Consider the following 5289-nt stretch of genomic DNA (forward strand, 5'->3'; position numbering starts at 1 on the left):
GTTCTTCAAAGGACTTGATCCACAGATACGAGTTTTTGCACTGGAAGCCAAAGCTACTTGGTTGGGTCTATAGAGGGAAGCCGTTACCACCCAAGATAGCCTTGACAATGGGCTTGGGCGGCTCCTCGGCAGGTGGTGGTGGTGGCTGTAGCAGTTCCTCCTGGCCCTGTTAATGTCGGGGTCAGGCCCGGAAAGGATGGCGCCCTAGAACCCGGCCTTGCTGGGGTAGGGGCTGGAGGGGATGGGGTGAGGACCGGCCATGTCGGAGATGACCCGGAGTCTGCTGCAGCACTGGGGTGCCAGTTTTAGGAGAGGCGCCGACTTCGACTTTTGGGGACAGCTAGTAGAGGCGATAGATGAGTATCAGATATTAGCAAGACATCTACAAAAAGAGCCCCAAGCTCAACACAATAATTCTGAATTCACAGAAGAACAAAAGAAAACCATAGGCAAAATTGCAACATGCTTGGAATTGCGAAGTGCAGCTTTACAGTCCACACAGTCTCAAGAAGAATTTAAACTGGAGGACCTGAAGAAGCTAGAACCAATCCTAAAGAATATTCTTACATATAATAAAGAATTCCCATTTGATGTTCAGCCTGTCCCATTAAGAAGAATTTTGGCACCGGGTAAAGAAGAGAATTTGGAATTTGAAGAAGATGAAGAAGAAGGTGGTGCTGGAGCAGGGTCTCCTGATTCTTTTCCTGCTAGAGTTTCTAATACTTTAGATGCCAAGGTTGCCATTGGAACCAGGAATGACATTACTCACTATCAGAATTGAGAAAATTGGTTTGAAAGACGCTGGGCAGTGCATCAATCCCTATATAACAGGGTAAAGGATCTGAATGGCATAGACTTAACTCCTGTGCAAGATACTCCTGTGGCTTCAAGAAAAGAAGATACATATGTTCATTTTAATGTGGACATTGAACTCCAGAAGCATGTTGAAAAATTAACCAAAGGTGCAGCTATCTTCTTTGAATTCAAACACTACAAGCCTCAAAAAAGGTTTACCAGCACCAAGTGTTTTGCTTTCATGGAGATGGATGAAATTAAACCTGGGCCAATTGTAATAGAACTATACAAGAAACCCACTGACTTTAAAAGAAAGAAACTGCAATTATTGACCAAGAAACCACTTTATATTTATCTACATCAAACTTTGCACAAGGAATGATTCTGACATGATGAACCTGGAACGTCTGTGAATTTTACCACTCAGTAGAAACCATCATAGCTCTGTGTAGCGTATTAACCCTTCAACAGGCAGGAAGCAAGCCGTACCCAGACCAGTAGGCCGGAGGGAGTTCAATGCAAAGCTGTACCACAGAATTCAAAGTCCAGCACATCACTGACGTATAGGACTCCTTTGGATACAGGTTTATTGTAGATTTTGAAACATGTTTTTACTTTTCTATTAATTGTGCAATGAATAGTCTATTTTCTAATTTACCACTACTCCTACCCTGCTTCCTGGAACAATACTGTTGTGGGTAGGATGTGCTCATCTTCAGACTTAATACAGCAATAAGAATGTGCTAGAGTTTACAAATCTGTTCACTTTTGCTCCAGTATGCTCTTTTGACTTAACTTCAGCTTTGGGTTGATGTGGGTAGGGTAGTGTCAAACTGCTTTGAGAGGAATTGGACCAGATCTGCTGCCTAAAAAGCTCTGTCTGGATGTTTATAGGCAGCTCCTCTGAAGTGGCCTAAATTCACCCTGATCTGATAGTTTTCCTGCCTAGAAAGTGTGCCTTGGCCAGATCAGTATCCCACATGGGAGTGTTCCCTAGGTTGTAGCGTGATTGTTTCCAGATGACCAGATTGTTTTTCTGAAAATGAGCATATTTTTAGTCATGTTGATTAGCTGTTCTTCTACATCACATCGTTACTCTTTCTGATGATGATTCTAGGTTTAACATTGGAACCATCTCAAAATAATTACAAATTTTTAGATGGGTTTACAATGTCTTCTAAACAATGTAATCTAAAAATAATTGAGTCAGATGCTAACAAGATACTGCAGGCATAACTGCTGTTTTTCTGGCAACTGATTATGGAACCTTAAAACCTGCATACCTCTTCTTATAGTGAGGAATATGCAAAATCTGGAAAGATATTCTATGTTTTTATATAGGTAGATAGGATCACCATTTATTTCCTATTTAGATATACTGACATTCATCCATATGAAAATATGCAGGTCATTAGCTTACTATAATTTGACTATTTACTTTTGACTTAATGGGGCATAAATAAAACTTTCATAGTACACATGAGGTGGATATTTGATACACAGAACATTTGTGGTGGGCTTTCTGTGGGTTAGATGTAAAGCCCGCATATTTTAATATTCACTATTTTAAATGAGAAATGCATGAGGGGAATGCAGTGTCAGTACCTGGCCTATTTTTAAACTAGTGTAATCACCCTAGTCATACCATTCAGTATGTTTGCTTTTTAAAATAAGTAACCACAATTAAGTTGTTTTAGCCCTTGCACTTCAAGAGATTTAGTCTTTCCTTTCAGTTGTCTGTTAGGTGGACCTGTTTACTAGACGGATGTTAATAAAAACTATGTGAGCCTGAACGAATTCTCGGCCAAATTTAGTCTTGTCTCTCATCTTGATTGGATTAATTCCAAACTCTAAAATGATACAGTCCACAATAGCTCCAGGGGATGAAGAATTTGCCTTACTTTGTTGTTCACTCAGTTCCTAAGACTGTGAGTTGTCAAATCCCTAGACTGTAAGCTCTTCAAGGAGCAAGAAGCACATTTTCTCCATGTCATGTAATTTTTCTAAGGTGCTTGTGTACCCTGTGGAGTACTCAGTACCTTTTGTTTGATGTTGCTGACAAGACCTATAAAACAATCCCTTAAAAAAAGGTAGCAAAACCGATGTATTATTTTTTCTCTTTTCTCATAAACCACAAGATATGTATATCAAAGTGATAATTTATATGAAGCATCTGCTATCCTTCACGTAAGTAAGGTTTATATGAACTACAAATACTTTTCACCAATATTAAAGAAGCTTAAATTGAAAAAAAAAACAAAAATACTTAGGTTGTCTATGATATTAAAATTGCCAATCATGTTTAGGCATGGGCCACTAAATTCTAATTTTTTCTTTTGCTTCTAATAAATATGGGCAGTGTCTACAAGCGTTATTGTTCCATCCTGACTTTTTGCACAAAAAGTCTTGACTTGTCTACTAAGGTATCAGGATATTCAAGATTTTTCTGGACAACACATTTAACACAATGTTCCTTTTTGACATTTTATTATAACTAGCCCAAACAATTAACTTTCTGCAAAAACATCTCTGAAGATAGATATAAACGCCATACATAAGTAGTTCTAATGTTTGAAAACTGTTGGAAGACATGTTGTTGTATGAAAAGAAGTGTTTCTTTTCATTTTATTCTCAGTAATTTGAATAATAAGCTAGCAGTTTGTCAACATTTAGACAGGCCAGTGGAGCTATCAGTAGTCATTGTGGGAGCGTTTCACAAAAATTAGATTTGGCAATAATTAGGCAGCTGTATGGGATGAGGCTGGGGCAAAGTCAGAGGATAAGCAATCGTCCCCTGGCTAGAAATTAGAGATATGTACTCGCTTAGTATTTGGGGAGGGGAATAAGACTGAAAGAAATTCTACATTTTAAACTTTAATGTCATTTAAAATACCCTTTTAAATCATGTTGAACTCCTGGATATTAGAAAAATATATTATACCTTTTAATTATTCTAAGACCAAGTTCATTATAAATCATTTGTATTGCTTCAGTAAAAACTTAGGATCTTCAAATATTTTGTCAGTAATACTATGTGCAATTCCTATATTTTCCCTTTTCAAACATTTCCATCAATTGCTTTATTTCTAAAATTTTTTATTTTATATGACCTAAGTTATTAAGACAAAAGGAGGTATTTAAAAAAAACAGAATGCATGTGACTTATTTGGATTTCCCTCAACATTTAAAAAAAAAAAAAAAGTTCCATAGCTACCTGAATACTATGCTCAGTTCAGTTTTTTTAAAGGTAGGTACATGGTCTTCAGAGCTTTTATATATTAAATTAGAGTTACACTAAATTTTTAAATAACCTATAAATTATTACTTTAATTGCAATCTATCAAGGAGTGTGAAAGCAAAGCTTAAGCTAACTCGCAACCCCCACAATACTTCTTAGGTTCTAGAAAATTTAAATGATTTAAGTAGAATTCCTTTTTAATTAGTATTCTAAAATCCAGAAAATGGTATTATTGGCAAGCAAGATTATTAAGAATGTCATTAAAATTAATTAGCTATTGATCAGAAGATATGTGAACAGAGAATAGTGGACTGTTTTTCCACTGTTCTTCTCTTCCATTTGGAAGAGAAGAAAAGGTGGAATTGGAAGGTGAAATGTTACACAGTAGGACAACTAGCGTCAGAGGAAGCAAAGTCATGTCTTGATTTTGAATTTGCGGGTTACTTTAGACTTCATTCAAAATAAGAGTGAGTAAGTTACATAAATAAAGCCACCTCTCCACTTCATCTGTAAATCTATAATGTGAGGAAATTGGACTATACTTTATTTGTGAGCCTCCCACCAAAATACACAGTTATTGATGAATTTTCTTTCACATATATCCATATCATGAAGCTTTCATACTGGCTCTGAAGTTCAGAGCTATTATAGCTTTTATGCTGAAATCTGCCAAATAATTTTAAAACATGCTTTAGTCTTAAGTTTATTTAAATGTGTATAAGTTACAATGATAGAAGAATTAAAGAAGATATTCAGCTCTGGGGATAAGAGAAATGTCCATTAACAGACCTAGCAGGTTCCTGCTTTTAAGAAAGAAGTCCAGTAATTGGGAGAAATTGGTCAGGCCCATGTTAGCGGGAAGGCTGATGCAATCATGAGCCACTGCGACACTCCTCTAGGACTCATAGCCCATGATTGTCCCAGAGTTTGTGGCTGGGTTGAAGTTAGGGAGAATCAAGTGGCCTGCACTTAGTTTAGAGTATCCCTGCAGCGAAAAAAGTCAGAAAGATTTTCACTTGTACTCTGTGTTCTATCAAAGTCAGGAGTTAGCTGACTACGTTTGAAAATACATTTTGGGGAAAATTTTACCCTTGCCAAAAATACTCACTGGAAAAGTGAATCTACTTTTCATATGTCTAAACAGATGTCAAAGGTGCCATGAATCATATTAGCATAATTACACTTTTCAAAAATTCCAAGGCATTAGTCTCCCATAGAAACACATCGATGAAAACAGATGCTTGAGCAACAAATAT

At 36.7% G+C, this 5289-nt stretch overlaps 1 pseudogene; it reads left to right on the forward strand.

The window, feature by feature from the left end:
* Positions 1 to 259: 259 nt before the first annotated feature.
* Positions 260 to 1758, forward strand: LOC129035195 (axin interactor, dorsalization-associated protein-like; annotated as a pseudogene).
* The last annotated feature ends 3531 nt before the right edge of the window (positions 1759 to 5289 follow it).

Source organism: Pongo pygmaeus, chromosome 3 (assembly GCF_028885625.2).
Source record: "Pongo pygmaeus isolate AG05252 chromosome 3, NHGRI_mPonPyg2-v2.0_pri, whole genome shotgun sequence".
NCBI classification, from domain to species: Eukaryota; Metazoa; Chordata; class Mammalia; order Primates; family Hominidae; genus Pongo; species Pongo pygmaeus.